At 39.0% G+C, this 16,366-nt stretch overlaps 1 protein-coding gene and 1 long non-coding RNA gene across 3 annotated transcripts in view; one reads left to right on the top strand and one right to left on the bottom strand.

Moving 5' to 3' along the window:
• The window catches only part of RERG (RAS like estrogen regulated growth inhibitor), a 109,280-nt gene that overhangs the window by 66,495 nt on the left and 26,419 nt on the right, over nucleotides 1-16,366 (top strand). The gene's annotated exons all lie outside the window — the stretch shown is intronic.
• On the bottom strand, nucleotides 2,008-5,356 carry LOC118178332. Its single transcript, XR_004756124.1, has 2 exons — nucleotides 5,220-5,356; nucleotides 2,008-2,918 (listed from the first exon to the last, which is right to left on the bottom strand). It is a non-coding gene; the product is annotated as an uncharacterized LOC118178332 (long non-coding RNA).

Genomic DNA, 16,366 nt, shown 5'->3' with positions numbered 1-16,366 from the left:
CTTTTGTCTCTGAGCAATTCACGCTGAGGCAGATAAACTGTGGATGTTAGACTCTCAGAGATTGTCCCAAGCTGATGTTATAACCTTGTTCGGTCAATGCATCTGGTGATATACAAGGTCTCCCATAGCAATATCCACATAAACAGTTTAATTCTGGCTCATGCAGTAGGATTATGAATCTGTAACACCACCACTGTCACAGGTGGGTATTCTCCTAAGTGAGCTCTGACTCACTTGTCATTTGCATTTCTGTAAGGAGGAAAACCCTTAGGGAAGTAAATAAAAGGTATTAGTGGGAAGAGGCTCATATTCATCTGCAAGAAGCAAGCAAGCAAGCAAGCAAAAAAAAAAGTAAGAATGCCAGTGGCCTCCTATTACAACACCTGCCTCAAAGGATCATTTGAGCATTATTATTGGGCCATAGTTATTCCCAAGCTATTCAACTTCTTATGGGTGCGAATTTAGTTGTGAGATCCATATGAAGCCCCCTAGGGGAGAGATGTTGAGAGAGACTAAGTGTAGGACTCCAGAAGAAAGCAAAATTTAACATGCCTACTAGCTCAGGTTTACACAGGATGTCTATGTTCTTCATGACCAGCCAGGGCTCTACAAAGCTGCTTAAACGGTCAACTAGTGGCACCTGAGATGCACTGTCTGAGACAGGCACAGGACACTGTTAAGTGAGACAGGACCCATCAAACACCCATGCTTAAGGTGTGGTCACAGCCACATAATGTACAATAGGGAATTTTTAATGCCACTTCACACTTACATTCAGCCAACTGATTTGAGACCTAAGGCTTTCCTTTGTGCTTTATGCAGGCAAAAAAGCAGTAAGCACAGCCCAGAAAAGTGGTACCGGTCACCAAAAATTGGAGTGAACAGCACTGCTTTTCTTAAAAGATTTTCCAAGACAACAATTTTCCTGACAGATTGTCTTCCTGCAACTGTCCCCAAAAGTAAAGCAGAACCTGTGTACCTCTGTGCCCCTTGCTTTTCCTGTTTTCCTCCCCTTTTAGACCATTTCTGAAAGACAAGTCTGTGCTCAAGTCCAGCTTAAGGCCTAGAAAACAATTTGATATCTTGTGAAATTGAATTGTGACAACTGGCCAACTTATTTTCCTCACTCAATTCCCACCCCTCATTCTCTTTGACTTTCTCAGATATTCCTTTTGATATCATCACAGGCTGCATTTATGTATCAAAGACATTTTGACATTACTCAGGAGGAACAGCATCATTAAGCTAGTGCTTTATAGCCCACAAATGCTTCACAACCTACAGGCATGGTTGTTTGCTGTGCAACAGGTCCCTTGTGTCTAATCTCCCAAGTAAATACACGATTCATTCATCCTACAACAGTGTGGGACCATAAATATCAGAACTTTAATCGCTTAACAGCAGGCCATGTTCATGTGTGGTTGATGAATGCAAGTCTCTGGATAGTAAACACTCAGGCCCCAAACAACCCAAGCCTGAAACACAGAATAAAGAGCTTTGCTGTTTTTGAGAATTTCATGTGACAAGGTAGACCTTGTAGTCAGTAGATCAAGAGTAGTCCCTGCTGAGACTTATGCTATCTAACTTTAGAAACAAAAATATACAACAAGTATTAACTAATTTCTGTTGTTGTTCCTGTCTTAGTATCCTTTTAAGGCCAAAAATATATTCACTGTGTCATGAACTGCTTCCAGTCAAAATATGCTTGACAGATTCTAATTAATACATTCAAAGGGACAGTTTCCCAGACACTTCTGTAGCAATTGTGTTTCAAGGGGGCAATAAAACCACAGGGAGGTTTGCACTATAGGAGCGCTTAACTGTTTATCTGGACTCAAGGTTACTTGGGCATTACATATTCTTTCCTGGCAGAGGAAAGTGATTTTAAGGAAAACACCAAGCACCTTTCAGCTAGGAGGTTTCATCATGCTAGAGTTTTGTTTTTTAAAAAACAAAACAAATACAGTGGTCTTAGCAGAGCTCAAAGAGTTCAAGGACACATACATGTTCTTTTACATTCATGCAATATCCATTTAAATCATTTGCTGCTATGGTGCAAGTCAAATATAATATAGAGATATCATTACAGAAGTGCCACTAGAGACTCTAGCATTACAGTTGCATTGATTCCACTTAAAGCAGAATTAAAATCCTGCTAGTTCACAAATTAGTGATAACTTTGGAAACCAAATTCTAACACAGTAGCTCTTCAGGGACAATGTGGAGGAGGAAAAGCATTTTCATTTGGCTTTGACAATCTCAGTTGTTTTCTTGGCCCCTATTTGCTAACAGCCACTTCAAACCTAGCACTTACATACAATGTACACTCACAATCTAGTACAAATCTCAGGATACTTGGCACATTTCAAACTTTTAATCACGGCCACTGATCATTGTTCTTCATAACCTAATTTAGTTCTGCAAACAAAAGACAATTAAAATGTCAAGCTTCATCAATTGCATTGATATCCCAATCTGAGCTGCAGCCAAGTGGGCGGCAGCTCTGGAAAGTCTCCCTACAGACTCTGCTCCTTCCTTGCACTATTCAGCTCTCAGGACCAGTCTACAGAAGCAGAAACTCCCAGACTGAAAGACTTGCACATGATTTCTGGTTACATCCTAAGGGTGCAACAGAAATAGGAGTAATTTTCCAGCAAATCCTCAAGTTCTGCTGCTCAAAAATACAGTTCTTTACTGTAGGAGCTGTCAGTTCTCTACTCCCACTAGTACCAGCAATGCAGCTTCTCCTAGTGATGAATTCTCTGCAGTGTAACAGCTTTTTGAACTTCAATTTTAACTAGAATCTGTGCTTTAATGGCAGCTGAAGCCCACAGCAGGGGAACCAAGTCTTTAAAGATGGACTGAGATTTAATCCTCATCAAATCTTCCGATATTTGAGGAGAAATATACACATGTGCCTTAGGTTTGTGAGAAAATGTTGTTAAATGAGTGTATTAGACAGGTATAGGATCTAACATTACTACTACAATAATGAAATTATTTTGTACAATAACAGATCCTTACCATCATTCTTAAATACTAATCACTTGACTGCAAATATCTGAATAATTAAGCTTTAAATTTCATTTTTTAAATCAAAATAATATTTCTTCAGGACGGCATTTATTTTTAACACACTACAGAAAACCAAAGTTCACACCTGAGTCTACTCAGTGTGGGATAAAAACAATAAGTACAGATGAGGAGCAAGAGAGAGCATATAATTATGAAGAAAAACGTAATACCTAGTCAATGCTTCCTGTTTCTCTCATGTTTCAATGTTACAACATCACTCTAGAAAGATGAACAGCTGGTACAAATAATTTAGAACAAAATAAAGGGAAATAATACTCAGAAAAGCAGCTGGTTAACCTGCATAGTGCACATCCATAGAATATAATCACATGATTTTCTTTCTCAAAAGCATGAAATGATTTATAGTCTTCAATAAACATCTGCAATTATAGGTACTAGGATATTGGAGGACTTTATGAAAGAATACTGATTTATACTTTTAGAGAAGCACTGTCAGGACTGAGGTCTGTTTTCTCATGGATATACATGTTGGGCTCACACTGCCAGTAAAGTCTAATCCATGTCTTATAAGAAGCACCTGAGTGCACAGCATAAAAAAATACATAGGTATTGGTGTGTAGCTGTGAAGACAAGTAAAATCAAGCAATCCAGAATTTACAATATCAAGTAATGGCATCAAACTAAAATAAGGTAGATTTATATTAGATATAATGAAGAAATGCTTCACTCAGAGGGCAATGAGGCCCTGGAACAGGCTGCCCAAAGAAGCTGTGTCTGTCCCATCCCTGCTCAAGGCCAGGTTGGATGGGGCTTTGGGCAGCCTGGTCTGGCAAGAGGTGTCCCTGCCCATGGCAGGGCATGGAAATGGTTGGTGTTTAAGTTTCCTTCCAACCCAAACCATTCAATGATTTTAAGTATACATTTACTCCTAACCCAACTCCAAAATAGATAGGATACTATGTAAACAAATGTGGAGAGGTCTTTGAACACACTTATCTAGAAATCAAATGGAACACCTGCTGGCAACATACTTTCCACAGAACAGTGACTGTCTTTCCCTTTCTCTGAGTTGATAGGGCAGCCACCTCAAAGATCAATTCTTCCACCACCCCTAAATTCTTGTTCTGTTTAACAGATACTAGCAATATGAGTTCATTTCTGGCAATATTTTCTGGCCAAATGTTCAGCTGATGTAAATCAGCAGGATTGAACTGATTTCACTGAATCACAAGTAATGCTTAAACTCTCATCTGAACTTCAGCCACACTGTTTTGTTCTGCACAGTGAGTTTACCCTATTCACAGTAGTTTTCCTATTATCATCATCCAAATGCAGAAATATGAAGCGTGTGTGATTCCAATTCTGGCAATAAATATATACATATATGAGTTACATATATGTAAGTAGTTTTTAAGTAAAGGGAAAATATACTTGCAACTTCTAGATACATTATCTAATGCACGTGTGAGCCTATTTTTTCCCCCCACCTGTCCTCTGAATTTTTGGCATATCTTTCTTCTCCTACACCTAGCAGTGTTTGTTGCTCTAAGTGAAGGGTAACACTACAAGAGAATAATTTGATGGCAAATTGAAAGAATATTTAATCTGATCAATTCCTGCTTTGAACTTCTGCAATGCTAGGAAAGCTCGTCAAATTACTCTGCTTACATAGTGAAGCTGCCATTCATGATCTTGTACACTGAGCATCATTTAGAGCTGCAAGTAAGTACCAGCACAGGGGTCGCACATGCAGAAATAGGTTGTAACAAAGCATCAAGACATCTCCGGTAGCACAAAAAATCAGAATATTAAGAGAACCATCTGTGAGAAAAGCACAGTATTTTCTTCTGGTCTCATTCAAAACAAACAAAACAGAAGCACATGAAGAACTAATGGAAAAAGTAAGTTAACTGAACTATTTCAAACTTCAAAAGAAGTGCTGAGCAATTTCAGTTTACAAGGAAGCTTGAAGTAACTGAAACAAATAAACATTAATTTGGATGAAATCAAGATGGCATTCAAAGTAAATCTGAGTGCTGTTGTTTTCTCAGCACATTTTACGTTATGAATGTAATATACTTTAGATTTTATGAAAAAAAAAAAAAAAAAAAGGCAATAAAGTCTTAACTTTACAGAATAATTTCAGCCTATGCAGGAAAATGTCACATAGTAAGTAGCGTTACCTGATGGAATCCAGAACTGGAGATTTTTTTTCCTGGGTCAACATTGAAGGTTGGCTCCCAGGGAGTTATGTTGTATCTGCGTACCTTCTATTTATCATGAAATGTGTTCTTCTAGTGAAGGTTTCATCCTGTAGAACCATGGGTGAAAACAGAATTATGTAAGAGCAAACATCAGATATTTCTATTAACTTACTTATATAGCTGAAAACATAACATGGATAGAAGCTACATGAAGTTGTGTAATTGTGAAACACTGACTAGAAAACAGGAAACATTACCAGTTACTTACCAATGATATATTATCAGGACTGACAAAATTAACTTGAAGGATATTAGACACATATAAAGGAATTGGGAACGCAAAATTTAGCTCATATAAAATCGAGGTGATAGCTGAAGGAAGGTAATATAGGGACTAGCTGAGGAATCTGGAAAACAATAACAGAAGTGATTGGGACGCTGCATTGAATTACAAGGAATACAGAAGCTGTAATGTAGTATGATTGTAAAGAACATAGGTTTGGTCTAGAGAAATTCATATCGGTGTAGGAAGACGGTAGCAAAAACTTAAGTATAAAAGGTGTTTCAGTACTTGAAACATGAATATATCTATACTAAGCTTCCCTTTATTAATTTTAGGGCATACTGTTAGACAAAATAGATATAGGGGAGGGAGCTGGAACATAAGCAACAAAAAAGGATAGTGACTCAGTGGGTGAATACCTAATAAAACAATAAAAAATAAAGGAGATGAATAATAGGGAAAGCAGCAATATACTGTGAAAACCTAAAACTACCTTCTAAATCTTATTCTTGCTGAAACATACCTTTTTAGAGAAAACAAACCAGTAAGTTTGTTTTAGAATATTCTAAATATTCTTAATTATGGAACAAACACCCCTACATTGTTTGTGAAAACCAAGTAAAGCAAAGAAATATGCCAGTAAACCAGTAACTACTGTTTATTCAATTTATGTTTTGTACAAACAAGCAGAGTGTTTTAATATCAGTTTGTAAACATCTCCTTACCCAAACTGCATATTCAGTTGAACATCATCTACATGCAAGTCAGTTGAAAACAAGCACATTCAAAAAAAAAAAAAAAAAAAAAAAGCTAAAATTCAATGGAAAAAGCCCTTAAAAAAACAATAAGTAGGAGTGAAAAAGTAAGGGACAAATACAAATAGTTGTTCAAACATTTTGCAATGTTTTACTTGATAAACAATGTTAGAAAATCACCAACCAGAGAAAGACCAAAAATATATATCTACCCCACTCATTTTGTATTAACTCGGTTGTGGACTGGCAAATGGAAGATTTTAAACAAGGCTGTCTGCCAAGAGGAGAAGAGGAAGTCCCAGCTGTAATTGAATAGACTGACTCCTCTTCCTCTGCAAGCAGAGCAAGAGCTCTTTGATGCCTCTTAAGACTTCCCCTTCTCTGTGGCTATCACAGTGAAGACCACCTGGCTCACTGTAAGATGAATTAGGAACAGAGGGAGGACTGGATATTTTTAGCATTTACAGCCTAAACTCCTTTCAGGTGTTTGCATGAGGAGAAAAATGAACGGTATGGGGGGAAAGAAGGAGCACCCCAGCTGAGGATCGCCCTTCCCTCCCATGAGGGGAGTTGCCAGCCTGCTGCCTCCAGGCATCCTGGAGAGAGGAAAAGGGCAGCAACTGCCCTCAACTGTCCTCTGCCAGGAGACAGGTGCTTACAATGCAAATTGCTGTATGCTCTCCTATAAAGGAGGTTAAAACAAACAATAATTTTCTTTTCAAATATAGTGGCTATTAGCTTTGAATAAACCATACAAACAGGAAAAGCTAGTTGTGTGTCCTCCTTACCACATCCGCTCTCTTCCTCACTGGGACAGTTAGATCATGACAGAAGCTGAGGATGTGCATGCTTTAGTCTTCTCAAGATGGCTTTCAAATTTCTGCATTTTTCTATCCCAAATGATATTGCTTGAGCAACTATCCAATTTTCCTATTAGGATAAGCTAAGGATGAAGAAATTCTGGGATATGATGCAATCCTTTACACAAAGACAATCAGCTGAGTAATTAATGTGTTTTCACAGCTTTCTCTTAGATAAACTTTTCCCTTGCTCTGCCCTCTTTCCTTTAGTGCATATCTCCAGAAGTCAGTGAAACTCTACCAGCTGCTCAAAATCAGAGATGAAGCTGCCCTTGCAAGTGCCCTTTCCAGCCTGGCTGTTGCCCTTGGTGGTAGGACCAGCCAACTGCTCAGCTGGGGAGCTGCAGGAGATGTTAATCTGTCCCAGGCCTCAATAGGCAGCATCACATCAGAGGAATCCAGACTCTTCTTTCCAATCTACCTTGTTTTGGAAATCTTCTGAGTGTTATTAGATTCTGTAAGACCTGACCTTTAAAAGTCAGGGGTGCAATTAACCAATCTGGCCAGCTCTGCATCAGCAGCTCATGCTAGCCTGGAAGAGGCAGGCACCAGACAATTCACTTCTGACTAATATTATTAAAGAGGAACAGGAGGTGGACCCAGACACTTTAATTAAACTGCAGCAGGTCTGTTTAGCAGGCTGTTATGACTGAGTGCAAAGCAAAGATACCTTGCAAAGCATACTAGAAACACAGGGCCTCATCTAATTATGTGGCATAGCCATTTTTGTGCTGATTTTCTGGCAGTAGCCAGTTATCCAGCTTGCAAAAGGAAGGGAAGGTATCCAGAGACATCCTCTGCTGCCAGCACTCTGGTTTGGAGGCCTCTATACTGATTCACTTTACCAAAACTAGTGTATTAAATACACAGCTAGAATTAAAGGAAAAGCAGTGTTACCAGGAGATCACCTTCATTATGTGTGTGGGTGACTGCTCTGCTCTCACTTCTATACAAGAAATAGCCTTGCATATAAGAGGCACTTTCTCCACCCTGTTTGACTCTCTTTTTATGGTGTAGGTGAAGACATAGGCTCTAGAGCTTCTGGCCCTTGCTAAGTGGTCAGTCCTCTCTCTCCCTGTCCCATCTACTTTAGGTATTGACTTGAATTGAAAACAGAAATTAATCAGAAAGATAAAATTTGGGGCTCTATTTGGCTTTTATTTTTATTATTTATTATTACTGGTATGTCAGTTGGCTTGAATTGCGGACTGCATTTGTCTGTATCAGGGTTTGCTGTCCTTTCCACTGGGCATCTACTGACATTTTTTGCTTCTTTCCCTCCCTTTATCTTGCTCACAGTGAATTTCCTCTGGTTCCACATGGACCTTTTCTGTTAACACATACAAACCTCTGACTTAAGGTCAACTACATTTACTTGCATCAAATTGGTCAAGCCTAAATTTGACTATTATTTAGCCTGGTAACCTACCCAGTCTGTAGCACAAACATAAGTCATATGTAGTCCATTGCTTTGACCATTTATTTTCTCTTATTTCTTACTAATAGAAGCAGACAAGTTTTCCTAACAGTGCACTGTGGAAAACCACAAGCTCTCAGTGCACTCACAGAGATCCTTGGAATGTCCCTAACTTGCCCTCCAGTATGTCAAAATGACCCTGCATACTTAAGAAACCCAAATATCCATAACATTACTGGAACCTGAGTGTACGTGACAGGGAAGAAAAAAAAAAAAAAAAAAAAAAAAGCAGGGAGGTGTTAGCTCCTTGCAAGTCTTTATCCAAGGGAAAGAGACAGGATTCTCCAGACTGTAAGTCAATGCAGAAGTGTAATTTTACATTTTTGATTTGCATTACGGAGGACCAACCCTCTCAATCTCTATCAGTTAGGGATCTTGTAGAAATTAGTCTTGGAAGGCTAAAGCCAGCTGTTGTGAATAGGTCCCTAACAGCTTAGATTTTAGCCTAAGCCTCCAAATTTTCTTCCATTTAGCTGATCATGCAAGTGAGCAACTAAACATTTCTTGCACCTAGCTAAGTAGGCTAGGTAAAAGAGTTTTGTCATTGCTTTGCTTAGACTTAAGAACCTAATCAAAAATCATTTGAACTTTCCTAATGATTTTCAACTAAGCCTTTAAATTGACCCTCCTTACTTCTCTTTCTCTATTCGAGTACTGTTGGTAGAATTAGCAACCTAAAAAAAAAATACTACTTTGACTTGCAGAAAAACATCGTTAGTGTGACTACCTCTGAGTAAACAAAACACCTTAACAATTTTGTATTTTGTCCTGATTTATGTCCATGTTTTTTCACCTCTACTTTGCTGTCCCATATAATGTAGTGCTGGTCACCCAATTCTGTATTAATGCACAAAACTTCCAATTATTTTAAAGAAGCTATGGGAATATTTATTTTATATATATATATACATGTATAAAATAACCTATAAAGCAAATTCTAAACTGGCAGAAGTACAGGGGCTGTACTTCTTCTTGGGAAATAAATAAATAAATAAATAAATAAATAAAATGACAGAAATTGCAAGTTATAAACAGAGTCTGAAGGCCAAAATTTTTAACATAAGTATGTACCCAGAGCTGCAGATAAGTGCCAGGAAACCTGGTGCTTCTGGAAGATCTAATTAGGCCACTATTTGCATCTTAAGAGCTTAAATATACTTACACTTATGGTAAATTAGAACATCTACAGAGGCTGATGTTGGATCTGGTTCTTTGAAAAAAATATATATATATATCTAACTTCACTGAAGTGATTGGGAAATGTTTAAAAGGCATGTGAAAGATTTTCCAACCTTTTAGGTTGGGGTCATCCAAAATTTTGACAACCAGTGACAAGATGACATTATAGGAATTTGTTCAGATTGGGCTTTTGGATACAAATACATTTTATGATCCTATCTAACAGTGGAAAAATCATTTTGCCAGGACCTGATGGAAAAGACCCATGGGCCATCAGCTGTGCAGCCATGCACCAAGCTTGTGAAGGAACTAGTTATTCATTAATTCTCTTTTTGGTACTTGATTTTCTGATGTTTGCAACACCTGCATAAAACCAGGCTGAGTTTGCTTCTTGTTGTACAGAGAAAGGGACATGAGTTTTTTTTTTTGTTTGTTTGTTTGTTTTTTTTTGTTTTTTGTGAAAGTCCTGTAAAGAAATGTTTGAAAAATGGAAAGTGATATGTTTTAATGGTTTGATTGGCAAGTGTTGGTAAAGAGAATGCAAACACATGATTTACGTAAAAGTGCCAGCCATGGCAAGCAAGAACATCAAACCAGTTGATAATACATCAGCTGATGAATTTAAGATCTTTTCAGGTTCATACTGGTATGTCATCTAGTTTTTATTTTGCAAAACAAAGAGAAGACAGCAAGATCCATGAAAATTATATTGACAGTGGTAATCCCAGGAATTATTTTAGCATTATGACTATTTACATCTTTGGAATTATTTATCGGAACTAGTTCAAAACATAGTTAGCTAGGAAGTTATCATATTTTTTTCTCTCTTACAATTCTTTTATTGAAAAAAATATCTTTACTTCTGAAAAGGGTAAGAAAAGAAAAAGAGAGTGTTCAAGCAGGAGGGTGGGGAAACCTGCCATGAAAGTTGACCAAAATTTGAAGCATTTCAGGTTTCCTTTCAGAATATGAGAGTTGGGGGTCAGATGGGCACTAGCCGAAAATGGCAACATTTTCAGTAAAATCTCTACCAATAAAGGTGATTTACAATGGTTTTAATGATACTAATTTTTCGTTACGTACTTCCTGGACTTCCAATATATAAATTGAACTACCTAGGATCTCCCTCTGGCATTGTACTGAAGCAATGTTTTTACCATGACCCACTTGGCATGCCATTCTGTGATACCCCTTTAGATTCATTAGTTGCCTGTTGCGGTTTACAGCACATCCATCTGCCCTGTATTAGGCACCCTCCTGACAGCTAACTGGAAGTTAGCAGCTAAGTCTGGTGGAGCAAAAACATAATGAAGCAACAGCTGAGTCTAATCCTAGCTTGCAGTTATTGTCCATGTTTCATTAGCTGTGTGTTTACAGACACCCATAAGGTGTTCTTTTCCTCTGTTAGGCCACATGCTTTCTTTAGATAGATAGAACTGTTATATTGGAAGGGACCTACAAAGATCATCAAGGCCACCTGCCTGACCTCTTCAGAGCTGACCAACAGTTAAAGCATATTCATGAGGATATTGCCCAGTTGCCTCTTGAACACTGCAGGGCTTGGGGCATCATCCACCCCAGGAAGCCTGTCCCAGCATTTGACTCCCTCCTGGTAAAGACACTTTCCCAATGCCTACCTGACCCTCCCCTGGCAGCTCTGTGCCATTCCTGTGTGCCATGTGCTCCGTCCCACGGAGCAGAGACTGGCACCTCCATCTGTGCCTCCCCTCCTCAGGGAGCTGCAGAGAGTGGGAGGACTTTTGAATTAGTGTCGGTGACACAAAGATGCAGGTAAGCACCTGAAGTGATACTTTTGACCAAAATTGGACACTCAAAAAGTACACTCTTCCAAGGGACTAACTTTGACAACATATTACACAGCAAACGCATAAAGCCCCCTGGCAATAGCAGGTGAGTGGCTGCAGTGATCCTCACTGGGACCATCTAGACACTTGTGCAAGCCTAGGCAAGGAGGTGAGCAAATAAATAGTAAGGAGAAAAGGTAGCCAGATAGTTTTGGAGAAGTTCCCTGCCCCAGAAGTCAGAATTTGTCCTAAAAACCCTTTTCACATTGAGTTTTGAAGTCAGTTTAGTTTAATCAACCAGAGAAAGACATGGAATAGGCCTATCCGTGTAAGAGCTGTTGAGAAATCATAATTGTACTTTATTTCGCGTGAGATGATTTTCCTGTGAAGACAAGCTTTTCAGAGTCCTGAATAGCAAAGCAAACACTCCACTCTAAGATCATTATCTAGTGAAATGTTTGCAAGAATCCCCACAGAAAACACTGGAGAGAAAACACAGGAGACTGCTCTACTATGCAGGAATTTAGCGTTAGTCTTCTTGTTACCAGCTATGGCAGGCACTGTGGTTTCAGTCTTGCTTCTCATTCTAGTAGGGGTGGGGCTGCTGCTGGTATCAATTTGAGAGCATTACTTATCTCATTGCACCTAAACAACCCCCCAGGGGCATAAGATCCAACCTACAAAGAGAAAGGCAAAGCTGATGATGACTTCAGTGGGCTGTGCCTCAGGCTCCATTCAGAGAAGGAAGAATTCAGTACAAAAGTCATCGCAGAAATATATAGCTATATTGAGCAATGGCAGGGTACTTCTAGCTGTTGAACAATTTAACAACCCAATCACAAACATCCTCCTTATGCCTGATATCTAAGAAAAATTTCTGTGGCATACAAGCTTTCTGTCCTTTCATTGTCCTTTTTTTTTTTTATTTTTTTTTCCTTGTTTGTTTTGTTGTTGTTGTTGTTTTTTCCAGGAATGCTTTTCTCTTTTCCAGCCAACACCTTCTGTCACAGTGGCTTATCTGACAACAGGTTACAATGATTGCTGCGTCTCTGCTTTCTTAAATACAGTCATGGCTTTCGTATTTACTATATCAATGAGTGACATACCTTTAAATCTTGTTCTTCATCTAATTAAAATGAGTGCATAAAGTGTCCCTTTTCTATCCAGACCATGCTCATTCCTTTAGAGCAGTGAATTATTCATTTCTTCTTGCTACTTATAGCACTTTCTTTGGGTTAGACTCTGAAAAATGGGAGAAGGAACTCAAAATAGGGAGGAATAATAAAATTCCTCCTCTGGCTATGACCTCAGAATCAGTGGAGATAGCAGCAATCACTTCCTTGACTGTTCCTCCTCTGTGACAACATGCAGAAGAGATAAAGTAGCTAAACCCATCTGGAGCAGAAGCCATGGAGGGGCAGGAACAGGATTGCTGTGGGTTTTATTGCCCCCTTCAGGGCTCCATGTCACTGGTGCTTGGTCACATCTGCCCCAGGTGGATCTGGATGGGGAGAAGGTGCTACGACTCTCCCAGGTGCTCTGTGGTCTAAGCACATTGAGCCCAGAGGGCAGGCCACTGCCTGTAAGTGGGGCTTAAAGACCATACCTTTTCTTATATATGAAAACAATGCAATAAAGAAGGGATCAGACTACTTGAAGAATAACCTTTGCTCTGATAAGAAAAGTGAGTAAGGAGCTCATCTTTGGCTGAAGTCAGCTGGAGCTGAAGAGATTGTCCCACCCTGCAGCAGACTTATTTATCGGACCACAAGACTCATCTTTACCTGCTGGGGAGGATATGTCAGGGAGCATGAAGAAAATAAAAAATGCCACCTAAATTTGTCTCCTTTATAAGAAGCAGTAGGGAACTCAGGGTCACACAATATTCTTGCTGTCTGTGAGCAGCTCACAGAAAATGCAGCTTTTAACAAAAAACAAAGAACCATGCTTTCTTTAAAGGACTGTTTATGGAAGCATTGTTTCAGCATCCAAGGAAAAAAATATTTATATTTCCTAAACACTTATGCTTTGTCAGCATCAGCCTATCTGTAGTGATAATCTATTTATTTCCACAGCTATATACAATTACATCCAGGTTCCAGATGAAATTGAGAAGCGTGCAGAGAAACTAAAGACCAAGTTTTTCAAAAGCTGCTCAGGTGCTGAAAGCAGAAGACACATCTAAAAAAGAAGTTCTAAAAATGCCAATGCCCTAGCATAAGTGAAATCATCAGGTGTAGGGCAAATTTTCTGCAGAATCTAAACCAGCTTAAGCATTTCCCACCTTTCCCACAAGACCAACTTTTGCTGTCAGTTTGGCCGCATTGGTTTCTGGAGGCATTGTGCCTTTTCCAGGATCAGTGGAATGATCAGGACTAACAGAAAAAAAAATCTTGGGGAAAGAGCATCTTTTTTTAATGATTTCAATTGAACTAATTCCATGTGGTGCTCTTCCCCACAGCCATGTGAATCAGCACGACCAGATGGGTGCACTTAGACTGGGGCCTGACAAAAAGAGATTTGGTGGGGACAGAGAGAGAGGACAAGAGCGTGCAATGGCATCCTTAGAGACCAACACTGTCTAAAGGTTATTAATGTGATGCTACCTCTCTGCTCTGCTAGGCACACTTACATTTAAAATGTAAACGATATTTTGGGCAAAACCAAACAAACGCATGGCAGAGCAAGGAATGTAAACCACGTCTCAGACTGGCTCCCTAGCCACTGCATCAGCCTTGCATTACAAGTAATTGGAGGTTTTCTTACTTGTCAAGATTGTAGATTCCCAGGGCTATGTTTCCTCATGATTCATATGATGTCATTAACAGCTATGCAAATGCAGATTGCTGCAGCCAGGTTACAGCACTCTATAGGGCAGTAACAGGACAAATAAGCATATATTTCTTTATTCAGCTGCTGACAGAGAAAGTGGGATTGTTTATATTCTCTGTGCTTACTCTAAAAAGATTGTGGGGTAAAACTGAGGAAGTATTCTTAAGAAAAGCATGAGAAGGACAACTCAGCAATAAGCAGTTTATCAGATTGGCCTTGGAAAATAATAGAAATTCACATCATCATAATTGAAAACTTCCTTAGACCTTAAGGGTCTCTGAACACCTGACACTGCAATCCATGGGGGTGGCACATACCTACCAAGCCTGAGGATTAAGGATAAGATCCTAGCAGGAAAAGCTGACGTAATGCTCTTGCAAAACTGCCGTGGGATCTTGAACGTCCCCTCCGAACAAACAGGAACTTGGTGTTTGCAGCATCATGTAAAAGGAATGAAGAAAATCCCATTGCTAAGGTCACTTTAAACCATTGAATGATATAATGACTGTGATAGTTTTGAATATATGACTGGTTATCTTTGCCATCTGTGTAATTTCAATGGATCAAAAATGTGCAAAAGAATCTCATACAAATAGCAACTCAGCTTTGGGGGGAATAACTCACTATTTTTCATGAGTAAAATGTATCAGAGCTTCCTCTTGATATATACTTTTATCTGAGTATAGCTAATTAACTAGCTGAGAGCAGAACACTCCCTGTATCTATTGCACTCCAGAGAGTCAGGGCCAGCTCTCCTGGCAGCTGTGATGACCACCATAAACTAAGTTATGTTAATTCTCCAAGATGCAGGCTTGAGATAAATTGGAGCTTTCACAAAGTCCATTATCTACTACAGTGGTTTTTATTTTATTTGAAGATGTATGATGTTTAATAACTGAATGTCCTTAAGTATTGAAAATGAAAGCAGAAATTTACCATTTAAATTTAGATCATGCTTCCCCCCTGCAACACACAAAATTTTAGTTTACTCTGAACAGTTCCCAGGATTGCATGTCCAGATTCCAAGCAGTAGGCTAATAAAAGCCCCCACATTATTAGAGGCACCAAAGGAGTGCTTACAAAATTGCAGTTGCAGACAGAGATAGGAGATTAGAGTTATTTATCAAAATAATGGATTAGTTTAAGTTAATTTAATGCCGTTATTAGTATTGGGAACCAAGCACACCACACTGTAGCATGCTGGCTGGACCACTTGATGCTGTTTATCATCACCCAACCTCACATGTTGTAGCTCTGATGGGAAATCATTACTTCCAAGTTGTATGTCAATCTTCCTGCTGGCAGCGGTTGTATGGAATGAGCAGTATGTGAGATCATGAAGATCACTGTTAGCTTTCAAATTGAAACAGGCTTTGGTTGCCAATGATTTATGAAAAGCTTCTGTCCACCCACACCTGCTCTTCAAGCCTGCTCCACAAAACAAAAAAGGTGATCCTGCCACTGATACTGTTGGTTACTACTAAATGCCTATCAGTCCCATCTCCCTTGGGGTCTTTTTTTTTTTTTAAAAAAAAAAAAAATGCCTCGAGCAACGAGCATTTCTATCTACAATAGGTTAGGAAAGCTTTAGCCTAAGTTTTCTTTCTCAGCTAATCATTTCTCCACTTTGTAACATAGTTCTTTTAACCATGACAAAGAAGAATATTGTCCATAGCATTTGTGTTTTGATTGTTGAACACAATTCATTCATTTTCATTTTTCTTGTTCTTTAGGATTGTGAACCCTACTGTGGAAATGATAGCATTTCTCTTAAAGAGCTTCTCTGCTCCTGCTGCTGTGCCTCTTAATCTTCCATATGTAATGGAAAAACTGTTTATTGTAACAACAACAACAAAAAATGCTGGTACAAATAAGAGTCCAAGACTCCAGGTGGCAAGCAAGTGACAGGAGCGGATGTCTTAGAGAAACAAAGGG

This window comes from Oxyura jamaicensis, chromosome 1, assembly GCF_011077185.1.
Source record: "Oxyura jamaicensis isolate SHBP4307 breed ruddy duck chromosome 1, BPBGC_Ojam_1.0, whole genome shotgun sequence".
NCBI lineage: Eukaryota > Metazoa > Chordata > Aves > Anseriformes > Anatidae > Oxyura > Oxyura jamaicensis.
This window is presented reverse-complemented; position numbering and strand designations above follow the sequence as displayed.